At 41.6% G+C, this 16,562-nt stretch overlaps 1 long non-coding RNA gene and 1 pseudogene across 3 annotated transcripts; both read left to right on the forward strand.

The window, feature by feature from the left end:
• The first annotated feature begins 348 nt into the window (after positions 1 to 348).
• Positions 349 to 8,601, forward strand: LOC103707749 (nucleolar GTP-binding protein 1 pseudogene; annotated as a pseudogene). 2 transcript variants are annotated; one of them, XR_015971188.1, is made up of 3 exons: positions 349 to 555; positions 4,048 to 6,107; positions 8,291 to 8,601. The product of XR_015971188.1 is annotated as a nucleolar GTP-binding protein 1 pseudogene, transcript variant X1 (transcript). The 2 variants fall into 2 exon arrangements; XR_015971189.1 differs by having other exon boundaries at positions 359 to 555; positions 4,048 to 6,129.
• Positions 8,602 to 14,876: 6,275 nt separating this feature from the next.
• On the forward strand, positions 14,877 to 16,011 carry LOC120111565 (uncharacterized). Its single transcript, XR_005512777.2, has 2 exons — positions 14,877 to 15,806; positions 15,903 to 16,011. It is a non-coding gene; the product is annotated as an uncharacterized LOC120111565 (long non-coding RNA).
• The last annotated feature ends 551 nt before the right edge of the window (positions 16,012 to 16,562 follow it).

Genomic DNA, 16,562 nt, shown 5'->3' on the forward strand with positions numbered 1-16,562 from the left:
TAGAGAGAATAATGAGGAAGTAAAGAATAAATTAAAATGAATTTAGCTGAGAATAATTTATCATGTATCATTTATTTGTGTTATAGGAGAGAGCTTAATTTTTAATGAGCTTATTTACTTATTAAGTAATATTATAAAATATTAAACTTCAATCCGGTTTGGAACACGCTGAATCTATTTTTGACCCGAATGAGTAATTAGGGCTAGCTCAATTAGGTTCGGACAGAGCTCCAACCTGTGTTATCTAAAAGTTTTTAGACCTAACTCCGGCTGGAACCCGAAAAAAATTAGGCCCCGCCCGGCCGAGCCCTAAATCAGAATCCAGAAGGCCCAAGCTTACCCAATTTGATCCGAACCGGATATACTGTAGGGCAGGAGAGGTGGGGTGTTCGAAGCTGCCCAAGGTTCGCCCATCTCTCCGCACTCCAACCCTAGGCCCTGGGGCATCTGTCCGCTCTCCATCTTTGGCGTTCGGAAGGCGAGCGGCGGCGTTCGGCGGCGACGGTAGTCGAACATTGATCACAGGCAACCGGCTAGGATCCGAGAGGTCTCAAAGTATGTCCGCTTCTCTTCCTCCCTCCCTCCCTCCTTCCCTCTTTCTTCCTCGCGTTTTTTCGCCTTCCTCTTCTAGAGTGGAATGCCCTAAATAGAGCATATCCTCTGTTACAGAGGCATTTGTGGAAGAGTTGATCCATTTCGAGACCTTCACTGTCGTATTCCCTCTTTTTGTCCATTTAATTGCTTGTTTTGCTGCCGGATTTGGATTCTTTGTTGTTATATATTTTCTCTGTTTTTATGATCTGTTTTTAGTATTCCTCAGTTGTAACTGTTTAAATTAATCATATGCGCGTGCTTAGTTTAATTGATCATTTGTCTTCTTGTAGTGTTTTCTATGGGATTTTAATCCATATCCATGTCCGGTAAATAACATATGCGATACAATCCGAGTTAAGACAAAAATATGTTATATTCTACAAGTTTAGTGCAAATAATAAAACTGTGATGAACTAGAAAGTTTTATCAAGTAGAACTCATGCGCGTGTTATTAGCGATGTATCCTCGAGTCATATGAGATGAATAGTTTATTGAAGGCAATGCAAATCTTGGTTGATAATTGAAATTTATGAAGGCATGTATATTATTTTCTGAATATTCTAAAAGGTTTGTCGCCTGGGTGGCGCCTGGACTATTTAAAAACTATGGCTTCGAACAATGAAGCGAAGAATGTTGGAGGCACCATGCTTCGACTTATTGTAAGAATGTATATTGAAGCTAGATTTCTCTACTGATGTGTATTGCAACATATATTGCAAGAGTTTTGAGAGTACTAAAGTCAAGAAGTAAATGTAGATAAACCATTTCTTTCAAGAATTATAAACTCTAGCTATATATAAAGAGTCATGATGCAATGTTATTGCACATTTTGGGCCATTTGCGGCTAAATTCTGATCATTACACATTTCACCATTTGCTTAAATGGTTATGGTGCCTTCCAGGTTATAATATTTCCTAGCACTTATTTTAGCTGGTTGGTTACTTTGTACCCAATCTCAAGGCTTTACCAGCCTGTCCTTCCAGGTTATGAAAACAGTTTGATAATCTGATTGTTGATAATTGTACATTTCCATTATAAATTGGAATGAAGGGATTTTTTTTTGATGTTTCTTCGAATTTCTTGGTTACATATTTAAATCTCAGATGTTGGAAACTGCTTGGAAATGTTTTTTGGAAATTATTCTATCATTAGTGGGTTATGGAAGCTAATGTTAGCCTCTTTTGATTTACTGCTTCATTTTCTGCCTCTCATATAGCATATGATTCTGTTAGAAGGTTTATCCCTTCAGTGGGGCTGCCACACTTGCTTCAATCTCACAGATACCCCTATCTTCACTCCCCATTTAATGATATATCCAAAAAAACATTAGACGAATCGTTAGTTTCCTTTTGGACCTTTTTTTAACTAGTTTTGTGATTTCACACGTTTTATGAATATGCCTACTTCCGCCTATTTTTTTTAAAAGTTTCTTGGCACATGTAATCAATTGGTTTTTTTTGGTGCTGTTTAATTCTCCATTGCAATCATTAGAAACTTCACCTTGGTTTTTGCTTATTCTAATATTCTTCTTAAACTAGTTACACTGCCTTGTTGAATAATTCTGCAATATCCATTGGTTAATGCAATTTGGTAGTGTTTTCATCCTCTCATTCACTTTTATTTTCTATATCTGCATTTCCTTATTACTTCTTGGCCTGCTTCCTCTCTTTCCCTTTTGTTGTTAGTCGCTTATCTTTTTGGCTGTAGTATATGCCATCTCCATCCACCTTTACTATTTTTATGTATAACCTACCTTTTACATCACTTTGATGCTCCAATGTTATGGTGCATCAACAATCTTATATAATTGCTTTTGACTTCCCCTCTCTTATGGACATCCTTATATTAAGTGAGGGAAATTGTATTGTATGGCTATATTTATTGAGATTTTCCAGGGATATGTAGGCTCTCTTGTGGGCCCACCATGTCTCTCTGGTAAGTGATGAGATGTGCTCTAGCATATTACAACAGGAGAATAAAAGTAAATATTAATGTACCAAAAGTCACAATGTTTTGTTGCAATGGTAAAATGAGAGAGCATCTCTCTTCCAACAACCCTTCAAGCTTTGTGGAGCTTTGCTATGCTACTCAAGAGCATCGGTTGAGAGAATCCAAAGAAGAGATCCCTTAAGAGAAGCCCTGTTTAAGAGAAGCACATACAACAAAAACTTAAAAAAACATGAGAAAATGAGAAAATGAGCTAATATGAGAACCCAAGTTTAGGATTTAGACCAAGGGAGTGAGCACCCTCGTCTGTCTCCCTTTCCATTCTTCTCTATTCCAGCTCTTTGTCTCCCTTCTCTTTCTCTCTCTATATCTCCCTTTTTTGATCTTTCTCCCTCTATTATCAACACATGACCCACCTTTGCATTCATACTGGTTTGGTATTGCGTCAATGTTGCACGGACACGAACATGAAGATTAGATTCAAGACACATACCCAAGTGTCTGACTGGAAAACGAAAGAAAAGGAGATATTGGGATATGTAGAAAAGATAGTTTTCACTACCATTACAAGGTAAATCGATACTAAGGATTTGATCTTTGGTTCTCACCTTCGTAAGAACCCATGTTGGCAACATGTATGGCTACCATTCTACATTCAGCCCACACAATGACCTTTTTGTCAAGCATCTTCATCCAAAAATAGTGTCATTTACATCCTCCAAAAAATTATTATACCATCACTTTTTTATATTACTTATTATAGTGCTTCAATTCCCACAGATCATATTTGTTGTATGTTGTTTTCTATATGGTTGATTTGAAATCTAACATCAAAATGTTTTTGTGATGATTAGATTACAACAGTCAAATATTACTGATTCGATTAAATGATGATTCCAGTATAATTTTTTTCTCTACTTATGTTTTCTAAATTCAATGTTTGTACGTGTTGACTCTCCTGAATCAACTAAAACTCCATGAATCTCCCATTGCATTGTTGGATATGAAATGTATGGTTGATTTCTCTTAGAGATGACGGGAAATTATGTCTTTCAGTGTTTCTCTGCTCATGAAAGGGTGAGTTTGTAACTTTGTATGGTTAATTGGACGAGGTAAGGTTTCTCGGCCATTATTTATTTTTCGTATGTTCTTCGGAACTAAAACTTATCAGCAATCCCTGTTGTTACATAGAAATCCATATCCTAGATGCCTAACAATAAATTTTTGGAGGATTCAACTATTGGCTAGGACAGTTGGCAATGCAAAATACATATATACAATTGACATGAATTTTGCAGTCTCGTCCCACTGTTTACACTTATTGTTTACTCATATTTCAGCGGACAATTAGATATGACAATTTATCTCCCTTCCTAATCACGTAAAGTTAGTCATCACATCCATGAAACTTAATTTATTAAAGGGAGTTGTATTTCAGTTTCTCCATTTCTTTGTAGATATTTTTCTTCTGTTGATTAGCTATTCATTCAAAATGCAATTTTCAGGAATAATCCAGGTTTGTCAGTTAAATCTTGAGAAGATGGTGCAATACAACTTCAAGAAGATTACTGTTGTGCCATCCGGGAAGGACTTCGTCGACATTATTCTTTCCCGCACTCAGCGCCAGACCCCAACAGTGGTCCATAAGGGATACGCCATATCCCGCCTTCGGAAATTCTACATGCGGAAGGTGAAGTTTACTCAGCAGAACTTCCACGAGAAGCTCTCCGCCATTATCGACGACTTTCCTCGATTGGATGACATCCACCCATTTTATGGGGATCTCCTCCATGTGCTCTACAATAAGGATCACTACAAGCTCGCCCTTGGCCAGGTCAACACCGCCAGAAGTATTATTGGAAAGATTGCAAAAGATTATGTAAAGCTGCTCAAGTATGGGGATTCGTTGTACCGATGCAAGTGCCTAAAGGTTGCTGCTCTTGGTCGCATGTGCACTGTTATAAAGCGCATTGGCCCAAGCTTGGCTTACCTGGAGCAAATACGTCAGCACATGGCCAGGCTCCCGTCTATTGACCCAAATACTCGTACCATTTTGATCTGTGGGTACCCAAATGTTGGAAAGAGCTCTTTTATAAATAAGATTACAAGGGCTGATGTGGATGTCCAGCCGTATGCCTTCACAACCAAGTCCTTGTTTGTCGGTCACACAGATTACAAGTATCTCCGTTATCAAGTGATAGACACCCCTGGAATTCTAGACCGACCATTTGAGGACAGGAATATTATAGAGATGTGCAGCATCACGGCGTTGGCACATTTAAGGGCCGCTGTGCTATTCTTCTTGGATATTTCGGGATCCTGTGGATATAGTATTGCACAGCAGGCAGCACTCTTCCACGGCATCAAGTCATTGTTCATGAATAAACCACTGCTTATTGTTTGCAACAAGATTGATCTGCAACCTTTGGAAGGGCTTCCTGAGGACGACATGAAGTTGGTAATGGAGATGAAGGCTGAGGCAATAAAAACTGTAATAGCCCAGGGTGGTGAGCCTAATGATGAGGGTGCCTTGTTGACTATGAGTGCTTTGACTGATGATGGAGTAATAGCTGTGAAGAATGCTGCATGTGAGAGGCTTCTGAACCAGAGGGTAGAGATGAAGATGAAATCAAAGAAGATCAATGATTGTTTGAATCGGTTTCATGTTGCAGTTCCAAAGCCGCGTGACACTAAAGAGCGGCCTCCTTGTATTCCTCAGGCTGTCTTGGAAGCCAGGGCAAAGGCCAATGCAGAGACGGAAAAGAGGAAGCTTGAGAAAGATCTGGAAAATGAGAATGGTGGAGCTGGTGTTTATTCTGCTAATCTAAGGAAGCGTTATATTTTGGCTAATGATGAATGGAAGGAGGACATAATGCCAGAGATTTTGGACGGGCACAATGTGTATGATTTTGTTGATCCAGATATTTTACAGAGGTTGGAGGAGTTGGAAGGGGAAGAGGGGCTTCGTCTTGATGCTGAGATGGTGGATGATTTTGAGATGGATGGGAAAGATTTAACCCCTGAGGAGCAAGAAGCTTTGGCTGAAATTAGGAGGAAGAAGAGTTTGCTAATCCAGGAACATAGAATGAAGAAGAGCACTGCTGAGAGCCGTCCCATAGTGCCAAGAAAGTTTGACAAAGACAGGAAATTCACATCTGCTAGAATGGGAAGGCAGCTATCTTCTTTGGGGCTGGACCCCACTGCAGCAATTAATCGTACTCGGAGCAGGTCTGTCTCTAGAAGAGGCCGTAAACGGGAGAGGTCACTGGGTAGAGAAGATGGAGATGCTATGGATCTTGATGATGAACAATCCAACAAGAAGCTGCGTACAAGGTCGAGATCAAGGTCAAGGTCGAGATCAAGACCACCTGGTGAAGTTACACCTGGGGAAGGATTCAAGGACTCAGATCAGAAACTCAAGGCACTGAAGATAGCAAAGAAATCTGTGAAGAATAGGAATAAGGCAGCTCGCCGGGGGGAGGCTGATAGAGTCATTCCTAACTTGAAGCCGAAGCATTTATTCTCTGGGAAACGTTCGATCGGAAAGACTAGCAGGCGTTAAGAGGTATGCAAATGCTATGCAAATGGTATGTGAAACCATCTTGATTGCTTGATCCCGTAGGTTCTGAATCTTTGGTGCATTTAGTTAAGTTAATCATGTTTTCTTTTTTTTTTTTTACCGTTCAAAGTTTCTTTCTTTAAGGTAGATTATTTTTATTTCATTCTTTTTGATCCTGAGCTTTGTAGATGCATATTGCTTGATTAGCCTTGGAATTTATCATCTGATATGTAATATTTTTATTGGGTCTACTGGGTCTTGTTGTGTTTCTGGGGATGATGTTCTGATTTGTCTCTTTCGCTTTAATTCCTTCTGTGAAAATAGATGCTGTTTTCAATATAAAAGTTTGTTTTCCTTCTTTAAGGCTCCTTGCATGCGCAGAAGATAAATCGGTGTAAATAAATCCTCAGTTGCATGAGCTTAAGCTGTGTCACTTATGAGTAACCCGTCTTAAAATGTAATGCCATGTTGGGAGATTGACATAAAATGTCTCAAACTTTAGTAGATCACTCCTTGATTTAAAATGCTGACTCCATATGAACAGGAGAACTTTAACATAGGAAGTTCTTCATTTGATTTTGGTACCTCAATTTATTTAAGCTGAATTTTCATGCCAATCACTGTGTCAAAAACCATTCTTAGATGTCCAATCCTCTTGGCCACATTTGAAATGTTTATATTCATGGTTTTGCTATTAACATTATCCAGAACTCTCTTGTGGTTTCTGTCACAACTTACAGTGCAGTTTTCAGTGAGAGACATAATTATCTGGCACCTGCCTCTTGAGCAATTAAATTGTATGATGCAATTATTTAACACTCATGGGGAACACCGATGGAGCCAGGAAAGGGCTTAGGCAGGAAATATTTATTTGTACATATGCTGTTGCTACCACCTCCAAGTATGCCTATAATGCATAATCATTTGTCACCACACGTCTGACTGCAAGTTGCCTGTCGGTCATGCAGATGAATCTTTCATCAGTCCAGACATATTTGGTAGATGTGGCGCAGGTTACCGAGGATAGAAGCATGATGATGCTACTATATTTGCAACTTTTAGTTTCAATGAATCCCTCAATATTTATACTGATCAACCTCTGATGCAGCCTAGTGCTTCAGCACTAGTGTCTGATCAACCTCTGATGCAATCTGCTTTATGGCCTAAAGATGAATGCAATCAGAGTGGCTTCTTATGGCCTAAAGATCAATGCAATCTGCTTTATCTGGTTGTGTATTTGTTGTTGAGGATGTTTGCATGATTTATAGAAGCCAAGTTTGTCATTTTGAAGTTCCATATGTGGAAGCCACTACTTGATAATAGAGATGAACCACAACCATCTTGAAGGCTTACATTTGGATTTTGAATACACAAATCACTTCTTTACATCTTTAAAAAGCATATGGTGTTTGAATTTATTATGAACCTGTTCATGTAGTTTTATTTGAGTTTCAAACTGAAGGTTCAGTTTTATGATACTTCTAGCCAAAATGTCTGCAAATGCAATTCAGTTTCTTAGGAGTTGCTGTAGGTGAATAACCATATCTGTTTTGCTCAATAAGTAATGATGCATAGACACAGTTGCATCTTAATGTTTTTTTGTTGTCGTTGAAGTTTTATTTAGAACATAATGTTTTATATATTACTAATGCGAGCCGACAGCTGTTAGCCCAGCCAGTTGTCATCTCTCTATAGGAGAGGTCTCAGGTTCTCTATCTGGTGGTGTCAAAGAATCATCATATTGCTCAAAAGAGTATTTCACCCATGATATTTTGCTGCAGTACTAATTAGCCACCACCTGTTATGTAACTGTTCTTAAAATTGCCTGAGCAAGTTTAGAGATGGTCTCTTATAAATACAGATATAATCTGTATCTTTAATCGAGCCATTTTCCAATTTTTATTTCTAATGCTTACAAGAAGTTGTAAATAGGGATCCTTACCACAGAATCCCATAAAAAGATTGTTATATGTTATACTTAATTGGAAGAGTAACGTGGTATTATGCATGCTATTAGATATTGTTATTTTTCTTGTTCCTTGGAGATAGACGTCGGTCCAACATAATTTGATTCTGGTTAAAAATTATTAACATGGGAAATTTTGTTGGAGTGCATTTTATTTTCTTCAATAATAACCTGGGTTTATTAAAATTTAGAGCAGTGATTGGATACTCTTTTAATGTTGCAGGTTTGAATGTCCAAGAAGTTTGAAGATGATGCTGGAGACCTTTTAAGAAGTAGCTAAAAACGTTGTTTGCTTTTGTTTTCCTTTTAACTAAGAAATTCTGGTCTTCTTTAGCATCAACGTCTTTGGATATGTGTTCTGAATTTTGAAGATTATTCTCATTTGTTTTTCGTTTTCTTACTATTGAGTCATCGGGAAGATTTTGGCATATTTGGTTTGGTTTTGGAACTGGTTTGTATCAGATGTTCTCTATCAGGTTCCTCTCTGAGTTTTCAGTTGATTATAAGCACCCAGAAAAGTGCTGATCTGGTGAATTTCTATCTCGTTTAATTGGGTTTAAAGTGACTGGAGTATAATGTGTACAACTTCATAATTTGATTCTTGGTAGTCCTGTTTTAGATCCAGCGCATCTTGAGTAAGGGAAATAAGCGACTAACACACCTTGTGAGCTTTCCATTGAACTTCCGATGATTGCAGCTGTTGTTACGAACTTTTTTTGAAAATTTGATCTCCACAATAATTTTTGGTGTGGTTCTGAGGCCCACATGGTCGAATCGCCCTGAGCTGTATGTGAACCATAGCAAGAAAACTGAATCATGCTCTAACCAGGCTATCAGTTTTTCTTGACTGTCGCATATTTTATGTTGGTTGGGGGATGAGAGCTTGTGGGATTTCTTAGCACAGGGAACAAAACTTCTGTTCCTAGGCATTTTAAGCATTGATCCAACATGCTTATGTTCTTTTTCATTTTATTGATATGGAAAAATTATGCGAAGAATGGGGCAATTGGAGGATTCAGACTAGATTTTCCATTGGATTTCTGGCTTAGACAGTCTATTTGGGCATTGACTCATGTAGGGGTCATATGGATTGGGCAATCGGTTTGGACATGACCCTTATATTTTCTGTTGGATTTATGGATTAGCATCCTATGGGACGTGATATCAATCCAACACCGTTCTATTCTACCACTAATTCAAACTATTGATACCAATCATTACTATTTTTTTTGTGTGAACTATTTTTTTTTTTTGTGTACGGTGGGAGACTCACATTACTTTAATACGAATACATTCAAAAAAAAAATCAAAAAATAAAGCACTCTGCAAGGCTCTTGGTAGCTAAGACTCACCGTCTAGAGTATTCTATCTGTGTTGTTGTCCGGCACAAGCGAGGTCTTTCACTCAGTGGCACCATCCGCCTTTATGTGGATGTGTCTGATTCCAAGCAAAATGAAACTTCCAAATGAAATGAAACACAACCTTTTGCTAATCTCCAGATATTCCGAAATCTTTTAAATGCACGACTGTCTCCCCACAGCATTACTGAAAATTGTGCATGCAAATGATTTATCAACGAAAAATGTTTTTAAGTGCGCACGGAAAGTTTGCCGATCTCACAAATGTAACCAAACTCTCTTTGTTTTGGCATGACTTGTATCAATTTTCCTGCACAAAAGGAGTCTCTAGCAGTGCTCTCTACCATTTGATTTCTTTATAGTTCTCCAGATGTTTTGCCAAATCCCACTACCATTCATCCCTTTCAACTTATTGCTGTTTCTCACTCGCAAGGAGGATTTCTTTAGGACCTTAACAGTGTCTTTCTCGAGTTCCTTGAGAAGAAACAGAGTACGTTGAAGTCGTCGGTCTCGTTCTCGATTTCTTCACAAAGATACGACGGTAGCTTCTTTATAATGGGGGGCGCGGCGCGACAAGCCGTTTCGGCATCTTACAGTCTCGAATACTTTCTTTCCTCAATGGATTGACGTCCACCACGAGGCAACAAGTGTGAGCTTCATTTTTCCTGAAAGAAAAAAAAGCCTACTATTCTTTGATCTTTGGAAAAACAAAATGCTAGGCACCAAATTCTTGATGACGTTGAGATTCTTTGTTTTTATTTTTTTTATTTTCCCCTTCTTAAACTATGCCTGCACCTTGTAGCATCTATATAACAGCCAAAATTTGGTGATAAATTGTTTTTTTTTTCTCGTAAAAGGCAAAAGATGGCAGCAGAACCGGAGCGACGCGTGCTTCAAGAGCCCTGTGCTTGTTACATGGGGCATACATGGCTTGACATGTGCCAAGCCATTTGTCGTTCTAATTTATTCGTCAAAGCAGTCTCGGAGAGAGAGGGAGAGAGAGAGAGAGTATACCATACTGCCCTGTAAAGATGCAGATAACATTTGGGACATCAATGAGATATCATGCGGAAATAGAAGTATTTTCTTTAAAATTATCAAACATTTGATGACTTCGCATTATATCTTTGCCTCAGATTTTTTCCTTTTTTTTTTTTAATAAACAAACAGGCCTTAAAGCCTAAATTAAAAATAGTAAAGGTGCACAGTTACATATACATATATTTCCATAATAGACGCTGAAGATCCCGGAGATTTGAATTAACACCCATGATACAAAAATCATCCTCCATCAGCTGCATAATTACCTTCTCTTAGTACATGTAGCTATAAATGTGAATAAAGTACGCCTACATGCGATTATGTCCTGCAGTAGAGGTCTAGAAAGAAGTCTTTGTGCATGCTGTGTGGTAAGAAGTGAGATGATAACGGTGGTGGAATCACCTACAACCCATAACTGTGATACATGATAATTCGAAATGCCACATTTTATCCTTTCCCATGCTCGTACTAATTCAGCATAAGGTACGGAGCTTGATGATTGTGGGCGGCCAGCTCTATAAATTAGATTGGCATTACAGTCTCTTAGAACATAACTTGTCGCTGCTGCTGTCAGTCCTTTCAGAATAGTTAGGGGAGGAGGTATCCATTTAACGGCTGGATAAAGTAAAAGGTCCGCAGAACAAGATTTTCCTCGATCCCTTTGTGTTCTAAATGGGCTGTTAATATTAGAGGAATCATCCATCACCCAGCACATAGAGCAAGGAGGACCATACCAGCTGCATAGCAGTGTACTAGTGATCCTGAAAAATCCGGCCATTTCAAGCTTGCCACAATTGCCATGCTAAACAGCCTACAACAGAAGTTTTCTTCTTTTTTTACCTGGGCATTGTGAAATAAATTCAAACAATGGCAACAAAAAAGAAGGCTCGAAACTGTTGCCACTGAATCTAGATCGAGGTCGGAGTACAGCTCAGATGACTCTGAGGTCTGCAAGAACCGAACCGAATCGGCTGGTTGAAGTGGGGATAGCTGGTCTCCTCTAGAGATGGCTTATAAGAAGTTTACCTGCCGGAGAGTTTTTGGCAGAGGAGCCTCTGATGCCTAAGTTAGGATACAGAAGCAATAGTATAGAAGAAAGAGATTTCAGCAAAGCTGAGTTTTCTCTGAGTGATATCACATACCTGAGATCTTCTAGGCTACCTCTTTATATAGGAGAGTCAATTTTGTTGTTTTTCTGAACTGATGTGACATGACCAGTGGCTAGGTGTACGTTATGGCATGGGCGTCGCTCCACCTATAGTGCTGTCACAGCCACGGGCTGCCGGAACTATCAATTGTTGTCAGCACGTGTCAATTGGCTCCTCGGCTGGTCGGTTCCTCCTTTAGGGCTGAAGTTGTTCAATCTGAGGTAATGTCAGTCTTCATTGGTGGTGTCGAATGGCTCCTTGGCTAGGTCGGAAGTCATCCACCTTGATTTATACCAAGATCGGAGAGGTTGGTCCAATCCGAGGTCGAGGTATTTAATATTTCCCTCCGACGTCACTTGTCCCCCACTTCTGAAGCTAAGCTGCATTTCAATTCATACGACAGAAGTCACGTCGTCACCTCGATCGAGGATAGGACTTATGTTGGGGGCAATAAATGCATTGATTGGTATTCTCGAAGCATCACCATATTCAAGCTATCTCGAGGCACCATTACTATGGGCTATCTTGAGGTGTTATCAATGCGGCAATCCGGATGAATAGCTTGCGCCATATTCAGAGCTAACACGTGGCCGAATCTACTAGGATAGCCGAACAGTTGCTTTGATCGGGGCTGTCCGCACCTCTATATAAGGATACCCCTCCCCTATGCTTACATTCTTTGCTTCATCTACTCCTCCACCCAATTGTTTAAGTGTTTAAGCTCCCGAGTGGCGCTCCGGCGAGGCCTCCGTCTTTCGGCCCGACACTTTCTAAGCTCCTTGGTTTTTGGTGGGTACTTTGCTCCTTGGATGCTTGGCCCTTTCTTTTTCTTCTCCTTTGTCTTTTTCTTCGTTTTCTTCTTCGTTTCTCCCACCATAGGCGACGTTGAAGCCAACGCTTCGGAGGGGAGTTGGTTATCGAACCACTCTCCTCAGACTCGGCAACCATCACCTCTAGTTGAGCCCGAGGTCTGATAGGGCTTGGACTACGAGGGTTCGTCCTCACATAAGAGGAGATGGATCTCGTCCGAGCCTAGCAGTTTATTCTCCCCGAGTTCGTCTTCGAGCTCGCCGGTCCAGCGACTGGGTTATCAAACCTCCCTCTTCCCTCTTAGGGTCGAGTTGAGACTTTCCCTTTACCCCTTCTTCGTACAGTTGACAAGGGTCTGTAGCCTTGTTCTAACCTAGGTGGTCCCGAACTCCTTGCGGATCCTCATCGCCTTTCTCTCCCTTTTCCTTCTTTGGAATATTTTAGCTTCGGTCTCGCTTTTCTGGGGATGCTTCACTCTGAAGAGGCATCCTCGGGACAACAGCTAGTGGTACTTTCTTCTCGAAAAGGCCATCAGTTGATTTGAGGTACTCCCTCTTCCATCCATGGATGGAAGGGAGTTTCTTCTTTTTTCCTCCGAGTAGCTATGGCGGTTGAAACTGTATGAAGGATACCTCGGAGAAATTTGAATCGAATTCCGAGGTTGTCTGGTGATGATCAAGGGGCCTTGGACAAACTTTTCAAGTCTTGATCTGAGATGCTTGCCCTGCAGGAATTGTTGTCCGAGAAGATGCTGATCAATATCGGTTTGAGCTCGGTCGACCCCCAGAGTAAGTTCTTTTCTAAATTTTCTGTCTTTTTATCTTGTCACATTCTTTCCTGACCTTATGGCGGTGAAGACCGACATGGCGGTGATTCGAAAGAAGAGGTGAAAGAAGGCGGCCGTGGCGTTCGAGGGCAAAACTCCCCAAAGGAAGAAGTCGAGGGGGAGAATCCTCATTGGCCCCAATCGCCGAAGCTACCGCTGAGGTCGCTACCGAGGCCTTGGTTCCCGAAGTGCCTATACCTCGGTTGGAGAATGTGGAGCTCGGCTCCGAGGTCGAGATTGTGTTGCCAATCAGGTTGGCCCTTCCGGAGGGGGTCGTCCTCACACAACCTTCCACTGCCGCCACATCTCCACGCCGGTCGTCCCCCGAGGCCCGTGCCTCAGCTCGGTCAGGTCCGAGCTCATCCTCTAGGACCTACATCCCGATGTGGTCAGCCCAAGAGTCAGCTCTATTGACCTCTAGGGTGGTGAAGGAGATGGTCCGAGCTATGCAGCTCTGGGCCGACAAGAAGATTATGTGCTTTATCAGTGCCAACGAGTTGTTTAATGGAGCCTTCATCTCAGTCATTGGGGTAAACTTTTGACTTACAAGTTTTTGTTCACTTCCATAATTAATCCTTCTTCTTTTTTTCAGCATGCTCATGAGGCCGATGATCAGGCCCGATAGCCAAGGAGAGGGTGAAGGCTGCTGAAGACAAGATTGAGTCAGAAGCCCATGCCTCGGCTGCGCAGACTCAAGGCGAGCCAATGAGAGCCGATTGCCATTTTGAACAAGTTTGATGCATGTCGTCGTCGGACAAGGTGACTACTATGTCCTTCTCCGAAGCTTGTGGCATGCCCCACCAGAATCTATAGGTGCCTGAACCACTTGGGACCAAGAGTGCCCTAAGTTAGGACCTTTTTGGTACATCACGGACATGAGAGTGATGAGGAGACGAAGAGATTTGACTCGTTTCTGCCTCGATCAAGCTTGCCACTCGTCGTCTTCAACCCATGCGAATCCATGGGTTCAAGGTCCACGAGGACCTCGATGCCGGTGTCTTAGCCCTCAGAGGGGCCGGTGGCAAAACCTTCATGGTTTATCTTTTTTCGGACATGAAACCCTCTCTTACTTTGTCTCGAGTAATTGCTGCTTCTCCATACACTTCCCATCCATTTTACAATTATGCAAGATTTTTATTTGACGAAATTACCAAGCCCCTACAATTATAGGATCCAAAAACTTCACAAAGATAGAGAGGTAATTTGCAGTATAAGTTATCCTGAAATTTATACATGGTACTAAGTGACACCAATCTCTCACAAATAGCATTTAGAAATCAGAATTAGCCCTTAACAATTGTCTTTGGGGTGAAGGGTTGCTTGCTTCAATTTGCAGACTCCTTACAAGCAACAATGTGGGGTTGGTAATCTTGATATCTCAAAGAGTTAGCTTGCAAGAGTTGGTGACAGTTTAGCATACGATAATTTTAAAATGGTTACCTACCAGGTGCATCTTTTAAGTCACCTTTATCTTATAGAATGTACAGCATCTATAATTCTTTGAATTTATTTATAATCAGAAAATTACATTTAGAAAATTACATGTATCTATAATTTACTTCCCAAGTCCAGATGCCGTCCACCGCATCCACGTTCCGCCTCACTCACCGCCCAACCCAACTAAGGCTGCAAATGGGTCGGGTCGACCCGGGACCCGACCCGACCCGACCCGCTTTAGACCCGACCCGACCCGAATTTTAGGACCCGCGGGGCCGGGCCGGGTCCTAAATTTAGACCCGATCTATTTTTCGGGTCGGGTCGGGTCCACCCAATCTTGATCCGGGACCCGACCCGACCCGTTACTATATAAAGCTAAATGCCTAAATCCTGCCTTCTCGCCTTCGGCCGCCCACGTGGTCCTACTCAGGCGCCGTACTGCATTCTCCAGTCCACTGTCCATTCTCCATCAGTCCGTCGTTGTCCGTCTCCATTCTCTCGATCTCTTCTCTAGAGACTTCTTCCCTGGACGCTGGTTCTCTTCCCCTGTTCCACTTACCATCCGATCTTTCATCCTTGAGGGTTTTGAGGTTCTTCGGTTCTTCCATCCACCGATCACTATAGGTACTCCATGAGTCTGTCCATCTCTATTCTCTTCTCTAGCAACTTCTTCTCTGGTTCTCCGCCACATTCCATCTAGTCTTTGAGGGTTTTGAGGTTCTTCAGTTCTTCCATCCACCGACCCCCGTTCCTTAGGGTTTCCAGGTTTTCTTCTATTGACTAAACTACTAGCCTACCCATTCACACCTTTGCCGCTTCCATCAACTGATCAACCAACTCCGAGCGGTGAGAGCCTGAAATCTTGCTGCATGGGAAAGATTGACCTCTAAGGCTCTAAATCCCTCTAGATCGACAGACTCCGAGCTTCTTTCCTCAACGATCTAGTCTTTCTCAAACCCTAACTCCCTCAAAAGTTAAAACCTCCATCAGCTTCTTCAAGATACCTCATCTCAAAGACTAAAGCCCTTTCTATTCCGATTTCTCTCCTCTGTCTCTTGATTTTCCATCCTTTCAGCAAGAACTAGAGAATCTCCAAGGAAGAGAAGAAGAAGATGCACGGTAAGATCAACTTCTTTTTTATTTTTCATCTTTTTATATTTTTTCTCTCTCTTTTTTTTTTCTCAATATAGTTTTGATTTGCTCGATCTACTGCAGTGTGGTGTGGATCCCTCTGCGAAGAAAGACTGGTAAGAGTGGTGCTGCAGCAGCCACTGTGGCTCCTTCCATTTCCACTGCCCTGCAGCCCAAAAAACCAAAAGAAAAAGCTAAGCCACTATCTCTTTTTTTTTTTTTAGTTCGTTTTCTCTTAAAAAAATAATCTTACTATTTATGAAAATGTTAATTAATTAATTTGAGTTTTTTACCCGATTTCGGATGGGAAAGGGGAGGGGGGCCGCCCATATCTTTAGCCGTTCCATCATCATTAAGGGCGACATGATATTCGCCACGTGTCATAGATGCCATTTACCCGGACCCGACCAGATCCGAACCCGATCCGACCCAAATGACCCATCGGGGTAGGTATGGACCCGACCCGACCCGATCCGTTTTTCAACTGGGTCGGGTCTGGGTCCAAAATTAGGACCCGAACATGCAACCGGGTCGGATCGGGGTCACCTAGGACCCGACCCAACCCGACCCATTTGCAGCCCTAAACCCAACAGGCTAACATGACATGCCCTCGCTGCTCCCCATTGCGGTAACCTCACCCCCTAAGGCTGCACCTTCGTCGGAATCCGCGGAAGCTTCGGTCCCCCCGTGCCGACATCCCATGCCCCCTCTCCACATGCATCCCATGACCCATCCCATCATCCT

The sequence above is a fragment of the Phoenix dactylifera genome, chromosome 11 (assembly GCF_051530095.1).
Source record: "Phoenix dactylifera cultivar Ajwa chromosome 11, Ajwa_hap1_PhDact_Kaust_v1.1, whole genome shotgun sequence".
NCBI lineage: Eukaryota > Viridiplantae > Streptophyta > Magnoliopsida > Arecales > Arecaceae > Phoenix > Phoenix dactylifera.